This window comes from Heterodontus francisci, chromosome 38, assembly GCF_036365525.1.
Source record: "Heterodontus francisci isolate sHetFra1 chromosome 38, sHetFra1.hap1, whole genome shotgun sequence".
Lineage (NCBI taxonomy): Eukaryota > Metazoa > Chordata > Chondrichthyes > Heterodontiformes > Heterodontidae > Heterodontus > Heterodontus francisci.
Window position 1 is genome coordinate 31,940,200 of NC_090408.1, and position 14,072 is coordinate 31,954,271.

General features: G+C 43.2%; 1 protein-coding gene across 1 annotated transcript in view; it reads left to right on the forward strand.

Annotated features, from left to right (window-relative positions):
- LOC137352341 (cytosolic carboxypeptidase 4) overlaps positions 1 to 14,072 on the forward strand; it is a 184,503-nt gene that overhangs the window by 151,859 nt on the left and 18,572 nt on the right. The window lies entirely within an intron of this gene.

Below are 14,072 nucleotides of genomic sequence, written 5' to 3' on the forward strand. Positions count from 1 at the left end.
AGATAGTAAAAAATGTAAAAAAAGAATGTAAAAAAAAAAGGAAGAAAAAATAACTAAAAATGAAAGTAAAATGGGGGGCTGTCATGCTCTGAAATTATTGAACTCAATGTTCAGTCCGGCAGGCTGTAGTGTGCCTAATCGGTAGATGAGATGCTGTTCCTCGAGCTTGCGTTGATGTTCACTGGAACACTGCAGCAATCCCAGGACAGAGATGTGAGCATGAGAGCAGGGGGGAGTGTTGAAATGGCAAGCAACCGGAAGCTCAGGGTCCTGCTTGCGGACTGAGCGGAGATGTTCCGCAAAGCGGTCACCCAGTCTGCGCTTGGTCTCCCCAATGTAGAGGAGACCACACTGTGAGCAGCGAATACAGTATACTACACTGAAAGAAGTACAAGTAAATCGCTGCTTCACCTGAAAGGAGTGTTTGGGGCCTGGGATAGTGAGGAGAGGGGAGGTAAATGGGCAGGTATTACACCTCCTGCGATTGCAAGGGAAGGTGCCCTGGGACGGGGACGAGGTGGTGGGGGTAATGGAGGAGTGGACCAGGGTGTCGCGGAGGGAACGATCCCTTCGGAATGCTGACAGGGGAAGGGAGGGGAAGATGCGACTGGTAGTGGCATCACGCTGGAGGTGGCGAAAATGGCGGAGGATGATCCTTTGGATATGGAGGCTGGTGGGATGAAAAGTGAGGACAAGGGGAACCCTGTCACGGTTCTGGGAGGGAGGGGAAGGGGTGAGGGTAGAGGTGCGGGGAATGGGTCGGACACGGTTGAGGGCCCTGTCAACCACAGTGGGGGGAAATCCTCGGTTGAGGAAAAAGGAGGTCATATCAGAAGCACCGTCATGGAATAACTAATGCCTGTAAAAATGGTACGGCAATTATCATGGGGGATTTTAATCTACATGTAGATTGGTCGAACCAGCTCAGTCAGGGTAGCCTTGAGGAGGAATTCGTTGAGTGTATCCGTGATAGTTTTCTTGAACAGTATGTAATGGAACCGACGAGGGAGCAAGCTATCCTAGATCTAGTACTGTGTAATGAGACAGGAATAATTAATGACCTCATAGTTAGGGATCCTCTTGGAAGGAGTGATCACAGTATGGTTGAATTTAGAATACAGATGGAGAGTGTGAAGATAAAATCCAATACCAGGGTCCTGTGCTTGAACAAGGAGGACTACAATAGAATGAGGGAGGACTTGGCTAAAGTGGACTGGAAACAAAGATTTTACGGTGGGACAGTTGACGAGCAGTGGAGGACTTTCAAAGCAATTTTTCAAAGTGCTCAGCAAAAGTATATTCCAGTGAAAAGGAAGGACTGGAAGAAAAGGGGTAATCTGCCATGGGTGTCTAAGGAAATAAGGGAAGCTATCAAATTGAAAAAGAAGGCATACAAAGTGACCAAAAGCAGCATGAAACTAGAAGATTGGGAAAACTTTAAAGGTCAACAGAAAGCTACAAAAAGAGCTATAAAGAAAAGTAAGATGGAACATGAGAAAAAACTAGCACAGAATATAAAGACAGATAGCAAAAGTTTCTATAAATATATAAAACGAAAAAGAGTGGCTAAAGTAAACGTTGGTCCTTTGGAGGATGAGAAGGGGAATTTAGTTATGGGATATGATGAAATGGCCGAGGCATTGAACAGGTATTTTGTATCGGTCTTCTCAGTGGAGGATATTAATAACATGCCAGTAATTGACAAAGAGACGAACGTAGGTGAGGACCTGGGAACAATCATTATTACGGAAGAGGTAGTGTTGGGCAAGCTAATGGAGCTAAGGATTGATAAGTCTCCTGGCCCTGATGGAATGCATCCCAGGGTACTAAAAGAGATGGCGGGAGAAATAGCAGGTGCACTGACGGTAATTTTCCAAAATTCGCTGGACTCTGGGGTAGTCTCAGCAGATTGGAAAACAGCAGATGTGACGCCACTGTTTAAAAAGGGAGGTAGACAAAAGATGGGGAATTATAGACCGATTAGCTTAACCTCTGTAGTGGGGAAGATGCTTGAGTTTATCATCAAGGAAGAAATAGCAGGGCATCTCGATAGAAATTGTCCCGTTGGGCAGACGCAGCATGGGTTCATGAAGGACAGGTCATGCTTGACAAATCTTTTGGAATTCTATAATGACATTACGAGCAAGGTGGACAATGGGGACCCAGTGGATGTGGTGTACCTAGATTTCCAAAAGGCCTTCGACAAGGTGCCGCACAAGAGGCTGCTGCATAAAGATAAGGATGCATGGCGTCAGGGGTAAAGTATTAGCATGGATAGAGGATTGGTTGACTAACAGGCAGCAGAGAGTGGGGATAAATGAGTGCTATTCTGGTTGGCAATCAGTCACTAGTGGTGTGCCTCAGGGATCGGTGTTGGGACCGCAATTATTTACAATTTATATAGATGATTTGGAGTTGGGGATCATGTGTAGGGTGTCAAAGTTTGCACATGACACTAAGATGAGTGGCAGAGCAAAGTGTGCAGATGACTGTGAAACTTTGCAGAGGAACATAGATACATTGAGTGAGTGGGCAAAGGTCTGGCAGATGGAATACAATGTTAATAAATGTGAAGTCATTCATTTCGGTAGGAGTAACAGGAAAAAGGATTATTACTTGAATGGTTAAAAAGTTGCAGCATGCTGCTATGCAGAGGGACCTAGGTGTCCTTGTGCATGAATCGCAGAAGGTTGGTCTGCAGGTACAGCAAGTAATTCAGAAGGCAAATGGAATTTTGTCCTTCATTGCTAAAGGGATTGAGTTTAAAAGCAGAGAGGTTATGTTGCAGCTGTATAAGGTACTGGTGAGGCTGCACCTGGAGTACTGTGTGCAGTTTTGGTCTCCTTACTTGAGAAAGGATATACTGGCACTGGAGAGGGTGCAGAGGAGGTTCACTAGGTTGATTCCGGAGTTGAGGGGGTTGGCTTATGAGGAGAGACTGAGTAGATTGGGATTATATTCATTGGAGTTCAGAAGAATGAGGGGGGATCTTATAGAAACATATAAAATCATGAAGGGAATAGATAAGATACAAGTAGAGAGGATGTTTCCACTGGCAGGTGAAGCTAGGACAAGAGGGCATAGCCTCAAGATTAGAGGGAGCAGATTTAGGATTGAATTAAGAAGGAACTTCTTCACCCAGAGGGTTGTTAATCTATGGAATTCCTTGCCCAGTGAAGTAGTTGACGCTTCTTCAGTAAACGTCTTTAAAGCTAAGGTAGATATCTTTTTGAACAATAAAGGAATTAAGGGATACGGTGGGAGCGCGGGTAAGTGGATCTGAGTCCACGAAAAGATCAGCCATGATCATATTGAATGGCGGAGCAGGCTCGAGGGGCCGGACGGCCTACTCCTGCTCCTAGTTCTTATGATCTTATGATCTTCCCAGTCCAGGGGCAAACAGACTTTCTGAATTCAAACTGTTTGTACAATTCAGAAAAACCCAGGTTGCCAAGCAGATTAGTCATGTAACACATCTTGGATTGTATCACCTTTAGCAGTCTCTGGAATGCCCCTCTTACACACAATACCTGGTGATCAAGGTCCATTGTGGGTTGAATGTGTCAGGGAATGGTCCTTTATCCTTCCAAGCACTATCTGTTAATATGCAAATGTCTTTTCCAGCCACGGCTGATCTGTTTGACAAGTCCTTTCTTCTCTCCAGTACCAGTTTAAAATCAATGTTCATGACAAAATTAATGTGCCTCATTCTCAGCAGATGGGGTCCTAACATGACATGCTGTTTTTGCAGTTTTTTCAGTTAGAAACACCCACCATGAGCCTTTGGTATCCAAACGGAAGCGATTTTCCCAAAGTATGCTGGATAAATATACTGGATTCCTTCCTCACAATCTCCCCCTTAGATGGGTGCTGTGCTCTAGCACCAACTCACCTACTACAAACTTCTTATTCCTTTTCATATCTTCATCTCATTTCAATTTGGTTAACGTTCATAGTTGTTTCCATGATCAACTTCTGTCGATCGGCACAGAAGAGTCTTTTATTACAACAAAGTATCATCGTCATTACTACAGTCAGGCGAGTTTATAAGATTACTGGAGACATAAGGAACATTCTTGCCCAAGGATGCTGTTCTATATTGTGAACAATCTACCACCATGTGTGATTCCCAAGGGTAGATGTCCCCTTTTTAATGTCAGCATTTCAGTTTATCATGTGCATGTGAGTCTTTCAATATTAGGGTTGTTAAACTGCTGAAGTGATCCAAGAAATAGTTTCCTTTTCTACTTCCCAATTTTAATCTCCATCAGCTCCTCATGGGTTTATCTAAGGTTGTCATCTTGTTCTCACCGTGAGCCATTTGCTCTTGTAGTTTAAGTTTCATTTGGTTAATATTATACAAGATGATACAGACAAACAAATGCGTAATCATAGAATCGTGGAATGGTTACAGAACAGAAAGAGGCCATTGGCCCTTTGAGTCCACGCTGGCTTTCTGCAGGAGCAATTCAGCTAGTCCTACTGCTCTACCCTTTCCGTGTAACCTTGCAGTTTTTATCTTCAGGTGCCTATCCAATTCCCTTTTGAAAGGCATACATTGCACAGAAATCTACAGTGTATCATGTTATATTGTACCATAAAGAAATAATGGATTTAAAAGATTTTCTAGCCGGCCTTTTATCCAACTTGTGGATAATTCTTGCTAAGTATTATTTCTCCCTGGCCATCTATCGTTCCAGTTTCATTGTAAACGTAAAGGAACACAGGCCAGAAATTTGGAAATCAATATTCTATGTCCTGCTTTAATTTCAATCACTCTGATAGGTGCTAGTTGGTTTCTCTGTGGGGCATGTATCAGTGCCCTGATTTAGAATGTTCTCATTCTCCTGAGCCACAGTAACCATTTCATATTATGTTGTTGTCAAGTTAACTAAACGTGTCTGAGACCCATTCTTCAGAGTATTTTCATCATGCATTTTTGCATTCTAGTTGCCTCACATGCTACTTATATTTGCACACTTACTCACACATGCTGCTATCCTGATATGCGTACATGACATCAGATACAAACTATTCTCAGGCATTCATGTGATCTTATCAAAACATCTGGGGCTGTCTGAAGGCCTTTGCTTATCTCCTCCTGCATGGTCCCGTTGTTTCAAGTAATGACAAAGCTATGAAATGCATGTTTCTTATTGTTTGGAATAGGCAAGGTCACAAATATCTCCAAATGTAAGCTATCTATTAACTCTGCTCAACAACACTTTCCTGACTTTCACTGGAATGTACATTAATTCCAGGTTGATATCCTTTGGTGAATTGTGCCCAGGTGATATATGTTACTCATGAGTGTACTCACTCATTTTTTTCCTTAACCCCTTTCAATTGGTTCCAATTCACCCAGTATAACCTAAGAAAATGATTTTCGAAAGATTTCCATTTGGTGTAACTTTCCTGTTTCTTATATCTTCAAGCACCTTGTCACAACCAGGTGAGGAAGGGGTCTCGGGCTCCCCTCTGACCCCTTTCCTGGTTTGGCCGTAACAGGATTTAAATTTAAAACACAGTGTTTTAGCTTAACCACTCAGTGAGTCCTTGCTCACTGCTCTCTAATTGTAATTGTAAATTAACCAATCAGACAGGCTTTCTTAGACTTAAACAAGAAAGATGTAAGTTTATTAACCTTATCACTCTAACTCAGTTAAAAATACTAAAATATTCAATGCAACCACACTAGCTGATAAACACACACACACAAATAAATACAAGGAGGGAAAAAGAATAAAGTGGGGGGGGGTGGGGGTTGGAATAGTAAATGGAATTCAGTTACTTTCTTTAGTTTGGATGTAAGCCCTTGATTGGAGTTAAGTTCTCGCTGGGGCCCAGTGCACACTTTCAAACTTGTTTCGCTGGTACCAGAAGGCTGAAGAGGTCCTCTGTCTTGAGGCTTAAGCTGCTTCCATGGGTCCCTGGGACTTTGCTTGAGAGAGAGACAGAGAGAGAGAGAGGGAGAGGGACTTTTTTTCTCTTTGGTTTTCAACTTGCAGTCTGCCCTTTCTGTGTGGCACAATACAAAAAGTCCCCAGGTTGGCCAGCAGGTTAATCATGGATCAGCTCTTTGCTTGAAACAGCATCGTCTGCGAGGATTGTTGATTTCAAAAGTTCTCCAGTCACAGTTGGGTGCGGGGAGGGGTGGAAGTTTGTCTCTTACAAAGTCAGTGGCTCTCAATGTCTTTTGGTCACCATTATTGACAAAACCCATCTCGCTAATTGAATCAGTGAGCACTCCCATTGTCTCTCTATGCACTGTCTCAGAATGCAAATGTGCAACCATGTTTTAGCTATTTAGCTCTGTGGGCTCTTAAACACGTTTTGTTCAATGTCCAGTAAAAAGTTCATGTAGTGTTCCATATGACAAAATTAATGTTTTCATTTGGCAGATGTGGTTTCTGTCACAACCTCCTCTCATTCCGTTTTACACATCCAAGTAATTACCATTGCATCTCAAACATGAGCCCTGGAGGAGCTTTACTGTCCGCTAATATATTATCACTAAATCTTTAAACATAGGCTAAACATTCCCAAGTTATCAACATAATTTTGTTTATTTTACTCAACCTGTTCTTGAACCTTTAATTTCTCAAAATAACCCGCTATATTATGCTGAAGTCCATTTTCTCTTTTCAAAATTATGCCAAATCCCAAGAGCTGCATTGTTGGACTGACGGGACTTGTCAATATTCAATTTTATTTTCCCCCAAAAAACTTTCTTCCTTGATACACAGCACTGGGCAGGAACAACGTAGATTGGACTTTAAAGGAAAATTGATTATCCCCTTAAACTTCAGATAATTTTTTCCTTCTTGAGTGTTTGAACAGCAACTCCATATCAATTTAGCTTATCGATTCCATTTTCAGGAACAAATGATGCCCAAGTTTGGTGAGTTTACCTAGAGACAGAAATGCTTGTAATTATGTTTGGAGGTAACTCCCATATCTTCCCAATATCGCATGAGCACTCTGTCTAGAAAGATAACAAATGATACTGAATGGGTTAAAGCTGAGTCTTCGAAAGGCAAAACTTTAGTCCAAATTGAAACCACGTTGTGACATTTGATATCTGCTGATGTCTGCAGGTAAGGTCTTAAATTCTTAACATGATTGAATCCCTGCCTGGACCAATGCTTTTCCAGCAAAAGCTTCTTTGTGACACTGTCAACACTCATGTGGTCCCAAAAATCATGGTTCACTGGTAAAAGAAAAGAAAAACAGGGAATCTGTTGTAGTTCTTTTTGACAGCCCAAGGGGTTCATTTGTCAATTCATGATTTCCTTCTGTAGGTAAATATCCACTCAAATTAAAACACTTAAAATTTAATAATGCACAATATATGTTTGCGTTCAGGAACGCAAAAGTTGTTGTTTTGTGAAGATTGAAGCAAAGGGGAAAAGCTTCAGCTGCTGATGGAAAGGGTTAATTTCCAGGATTTAAAAAGAAATCAGACCCAGGCATCAACAATACAAAAACAAAATACTGTCAATGCTGGAAATCGGAAATAAAAAGAGAAAATGCTGGGAATACTCAGCAGGTCAGGCAGCATATGTGGAGAGAGAAAGAGAGTTAACGTTTCAGGTCGATAGTTTTTAAGCAAGAACAGAGGTAGGAAAAGTGGGGAGGGGAAGAAAGAACAAAAGGAAAGATCTATGATAGGTTGGAAGACAAGAGAGATTAAATGACAGCCAATGCTGATAATGGTTCTGCTGTTGCCATTTACAGCTCCCTCTAGACACATCTTTTGTTTCTTTACTTGTCCCATTATCTCACTGACTGCCTTCCATTCTGTCTGGCATCATCATCCCTTTTGTCAGTAAATCAACTTGTACACCATTCTCCACAGGGAGATTCCACATTCTTCCCTGTATAGTTTATTTTAGGAACCTAGCTTCCCTTATGGAGTTAATTGTAAAACCCTCTCCAGTTTCTCTTGTGGTTAATAGTAAAAGCCTCTTCCCCTTTGAAGCTTATGAGATAGCAGCCCACTTCCCCAGTATTTATGGGGGTGGGGTGGCGGCGGGGAGTGATCCCCTTCCTCATATGAACTTTGAAGTAGGAGATCTCTCTTTCTCGCAATGGAGTTGATGGTATATTCTTCTGTCCCTCACCATGTAGTTTATGGCGAGCAAACACCTCCACCCATGGAGTTTAAAATAAGCTTCCCCTTTTTGAAAGTCATTTGCAGCGGAAGATGCCAACCCCTCCACTCAATGAAATTTATGCCAGAAGGCCCCACATTCCCCCTTCCCATGGTTTATTGAGAATCCCATCTACAAGAAAGTTAATAGCAGGAACCACCCCTCCTGTGTGGAGTTTATGGTACAGCCCCACAGCCACAGAATTTATACTGGGAGCCTGTTGTGATGTCCCAGTTATGTTTTTGATGGGACTCTCCCTCTTTATGAACTTTGCAGTTGGAGTTTCCATTTCCTATGGAGATTACGGTACAGCCCCTTCCTCTTGCCATTGAGGTTAAAGAACAAGCTCCTCCATCTCCGTGGAATTTATGGAGGCAGGTCCTCCTCCCACATACTTCATGTTGGAAGACCTTCATTCCTCTCCTCATGGGAGTTTTGGTGGAAGATTTTCCCCTTCTGTAGTTTATACCCGGTGTCACCCTCACTCGGGGAGTTTAAGGTGGGATTCCCTCATCACCCTTTTTATGGTAGGACATCTAACCCCCAAGGAATTTACAATGGCAGCCCTCTATCCCATAGGAATTACAGGTGGCGCCTCCATCTCCTCCTAGAATTTGTAACAGGACCACCAGCCACCACTAACCACCCCACCCCTGCACCCACGTGGAGTTTAAGATGGGAGCTTTCCATCACCCTCCTTGTCCTACACTTTGACCCAAAATACAGGCAGAGCACAGACAGCTAGAGATACAACATCAGGCACAAAAATTCAATAACAGAATGATATTAAGAATTAAGAGGGATTTGTTTCATAGAAATCGTTCAGGCTGCCAAATTAAACCCTTGTGAATCCTTGTTTCTGTCTCAGTACAAATCCTTCAGTTATGTACTATCTATCTTTCTTGATGGCAGAGACGTTAATCTCTCAGCTGTATACTGCAGTGATACACAAACCCTAAACATCTCCGCAGCAAACAGGTATTGTAGCACACTGTGCCGATCAGAGAATTAGCATCCATTTTATTTAACGATTTCACATGATCTTTGAAAAAAAGGGTTGAGAAAGGTTTTGTTACAATATGCACATAATGTTTGCTAAACAATTAAGGGTCTCTCAGCAGCAGTAATAAGTTACAGCAATGTATTTGGCTCTGAAAAAACCCATAATCCATAAGGGTTGCTGGCATCAATGAGCTATGGCTCTTTGAGATGTGAAACTACACCTTCAGCTCAACACAATCATTCCATTTTATAATCGAATCTTCCCAAGGGACTATAACAGGGGTAGTGATTTTAAATAAAAACCAGAAATGCTGGAAATACTCAGCAGGGCTGGCAGCATCTGTGGAGAGAGAAGCAGAGTTAACATTTCAGGTCAGTGACCCTTCATCAGAACTGGCAATTGTTAGAAATGTAATAGGTTTTAAGCAAATAAAGTGGGGTGGGGCAAGAGATAACAAAAGGCAAGGTGTTGATAGGACAGAGGGTCATAGGGAATAACTGACCAGAAGGTCATGGAGCAAAGGCAAACACTCTGTTAATGGTGTGCTGAAAGACAAAGCGTTCGTGCAGAGAGGGTGTTAATTGACAGAAAAATGAACAGCCCTGGCCCAAAGTACAAACATGAAAACAAAACAGAGGGTAGGCACAGGGAGGATTTTAATCCTCCTTGACTTGGGGAAACTGTGCTGGTGGGCAGTTAAAATTGCCCAAGTTAGTTGTCCGCCCTGGAGCTGGTAGTTTCTGATTTTTATCTGCCCTCCTGTGAAAGCAGCAAAGACACCTGCCCAAAGCCCTTTTAACATATACATGTCGAGTGCCAATGACATCATCAAGAGCTGACTGCAATTTTTTCTAGGCAGCTGAGTGGAAAATGGAAGTGAGTTTCCCTCCAGGCCAAGTTATTCTGCACAGACGATTAGGGCCAGAAAAGGCCAAAAAAAGTTACGTTTTACTTTCTGCCGCTTCCCACTGTCTTCCTGGCAGGAACAGGTGTGAAGTTGGCTGGCAGGATTTAAATGGGGCCTAGGAGTTAAAATACCCCAGGCCGCATTTCTGGAGCAATGGATGAGTTTCTAACCTAAACTCCTGCTAATCTGCTGACAACTGGCCCAGAGTGAAATTCAGGGCAAAGATCTCAAATTCATTCCGAATTACAGCATGCTGCTACTCATTAAATCTTATTAAACACAATGATAGGCCCAGGTGAAGGAGGCTTTTTGGCCCATTCAACTCATCCTTCCAATAAAACTTATAACCCTCCCCTCTCCAACACCCCCCCCCCCTCCCCCACCCCCACCCCCACAGTCTTTAACTACCCTTGGAATAATTCCAGAATTGCACCTCCACTACCCTACCTAGAATTTATTCTCGGTATTAATCATTCTTTCTACTAATTGCTTTCTGACATCAATCCCAAACTTGCCTTTTACCACACTGACCTGAAACATTAGCTCTGCTTCTCTCTCCACAGATGTTGCCAGACCTGCTGAGTTTTCCCAGCACTTTCTGTTTTCATTTATTATTTTATTTATATGCCCTTGTCCTACAGTCTTGGTTTAACTTAAAATAGTGCTCATGGTTATCTTTTCAATCCACTTAGTGTCTGATATACCTCTATAAGGTTCGCTCTCATTCACCACCTTCCAAGACTGAAGAGTTCAAGTATTTTATTTTATGTCATTTCCCATAACTCTAGCCTCTGACACTTGGGATCAGCCTCCTGGTGCTTTTCCTGACTGCTTCCTGGCTATGGATTTTTCCTTTGGGCTTTGTTTGAACGTGTGTGAATTGTCATTTTTTATTTTCATGTCTGGGGTCAGTAAACATGTCAAGCACTGAATTTACACTAAATTATAATTGACAACTGCAATTGACTCATACATCCCAAAACCAACATCTCAGATGGATTAACATACTCAGAGGAGCCTGTCTGAGAGTTCAGTGGGTATTTCTAATTGCAATAGAGACTCCCACTGTTAGTTATTAGTGGGCAGGATTTTGCCTCCGGGGTCAGGAACCCAACATCGGAACAATTTCCAGGTCCCGACCCCACACCAGGAAGGGGGCATAGTCACAGTCCATGGTTTTCCCCGTTGCCAGCTGCTAATTGGCTGGAGGGTGGGTTTGGCAGCCCTCCAGTGATGGGTGCGGGATGGAGGTGGGACTTGTAAATTGGGGGCCAGATTTAAAGGCATGATGGCAGCCATTATCGTGGCAGCCATTTTGACTTCCCATGGAAGCTCAAGCTCAGCAGGGGGAGAGGCAGAGGCCGGTCTTCTGAGGCAGTGCTGCCCCATGGTTCACATGCATGAAGCTCTTGTTGTGCTTGCAGACCAACTCGTGTTGAGGGAGTGGAAGCCCTTCCTGTTGACGAATCTCACTGGCCGCTCACTTGGTGCCTTGATGGCCATATGGGTGTAATTAATGATGCCCTGTACCTGGAGGAATCCAGTGATGGAGGCGAATCCCACTCCCCTTTGTGCCTGCGAGGCCACATCTGCATGAAATGGTCCGCTGCTGATCCTTGGAAGGAGCCAGAGGCGAAGATGTTCAAGGCCACTGTGACTTTCATAGCTACTGGCAGAGCATAGCAAGCAGTACTGCAAAGTCTTAAGTCTTCCTCAACAAGGGCGCAAATGTCAGTTACCATCTGCCTGGATAGGTGCAGTCTCCCGCGGCACTGATTCTCGGACATGTTCAGGTAGATGCTTCTTCAGGGGTACATTTGATCCTGATAATATGGCCGCTGTTGCCTTCCTGCCCCTTGTTCCAGTCCTCATGCTCCGAGGCTCTGCATCTGCTCTTGAGGATACTGATCCCCATTACTATTCGGGGGGAGTCACAACTCCCTCCACTGCTCAAATATGCACAGACTATTTGTTCTGCTAACTCTTTTCTTTTTATTCTTTCATGGGATGTGTGTGTGTAACTGGCAAGGCCTGCATTTGTTGCCCAACCCTATTTGCCCTTGAATTGAGTGGCCTGCTAGGCCATTTCAGAGGGCAGTTAAAGAGTCAACCAGTTAAGAGTCTGGAGTCACACATAGGCTACACCATACAAGGACAGCAGATTTCCTCCCCTAAAGGGCATTAGTGAACTTATGACAATTTACGACAATTGATGATAGTTTCATGGCACCATTACTGAGACTAACTTTTTTATTATTTAACTGGATTTATTAATTAATTGAATTTAAGTTCTACCAGCTATCTTGGCGGAATTTGAACTCGTGTGTCCAGAGCCTAAGCCTCTGGATTACTAGTCCAGTGCCATTACCACTATTTCTTTTCCCCAAAAATATACTTTATTCATTAAAATCTGTTTTAAAAAAGTGCATTACAAACCAGTTCCAATTTGACATTCCAAAAAGTGCAAAAGAAATCAATACAGAACATGAGTTGCCTCACAACCCTTCCAATTCATTTTACATGCAATATACATTTGCATTACTCAGCAAAACCATATTTTGGTGCATACAGCTCTAGGGGTTTTACATGGGTTCCAGCCGCTCGGTTCACTATTGCAGGAGGACCTTACACAGTGGCCTTTCCCCATTGAGCCTTTGTGGCGGCTGCCCCAAGCTTCAGTGCGTCCCTCAGCATGCGATAACATTACCACTACGCCACCATCTCCGATGCCTTCTGTACACAAATGGCTGAATGCCCTCTCAGCCCTTTTTTGGGCCCACCTAGTTGCATGGTGTGGCCATGACTGGCTCACTATTGCGTACCGCATCCTTCCACTTGGACCATTCCTGATCCATCGTGTAACACGTGCACCGCCATAAAAATTCCAAAACTGGCCTTAACAAGCTGACAGCAAGCTCATTAAAAAGATCAATTAACATATTATCCAAATCGGGCGGGTTGCCATGTCCCACCTTCTCCCCTTGTGAGCAAAGTCGCGGGCGGTCAGAATGGTGACAGGAAACGAGCGTGATGGCTGGCGGCACTAACTTTTGCACCCGCCCACCTGCCTTCATACTTGCCCCAATGGGGGGTGGTGGCGAAAATCCTGTCCAGTGTATCAGTGCACTGATTGTAACTGGAACCATACTAGGGTGAGCTACCATGCCAGAGGGTACCCAGGCTGGCAGATCATGTACAGCATCATATCTAACATTATTTGAAAAGTATTGTAGGAACCCAGGTGAATAATTAACATTATTGTTTTAACAGGTAGACTTGCATTTCTAAACTGTAGCATCTTATCTAAACTCTTGGAAACTTCTCAAAGTCTTTTGCATTACATTGTTCAAATAGTTATTTTTGTACCTTTATATTCTTCTTTTGGAGATTAATGTGAACTAATTGAAGGCTGATTAACAGCCTGACAAGTTCAGACTTTGTTCTGTCTGATCAGAAACCATGATGGTGCTATGATTCCTCAAAGACATGGCCATTGATTAGGTCCCCTGACTGCAATCATGCATCTACCATGATCACAACTAATCTTCACACCAGCCAATAGAGTTTTTAGTCCTACATTGTGGAAGGGTTTAATGGGCTCCAACATACCATGTGATGATGGAGGTCATCCATACCCTCCTGACATGATATAATTAGATGTCAACCCTGAATTCAGAGCCAGAGCTCCAGTTTCCATTCTCTAGAGCAGGGTTTGAACCCTGCAACTATCTGATTCAGAGTTAGGAATGCTACCATGAAGCTAAGGGCTCACTCCCTGCTCAACTACTGCTATGACATCTTTAACTGAAACACTGGAACAGGCAGACAATGCCTTTACTTAATGTTCGCTCTGAAAGAGTACACCTCCAACAATGTTGCACTATCTGTGACACACTGGAGTGCCTGCCTAGATGATGAGTTATGTACTCCTGGTGTGACCTTCAAACCCTCAACCTTCTTACTTAGAGTGAGTGAGGGCGTTACTAATTGTACCATTGCTGGTGTTCCT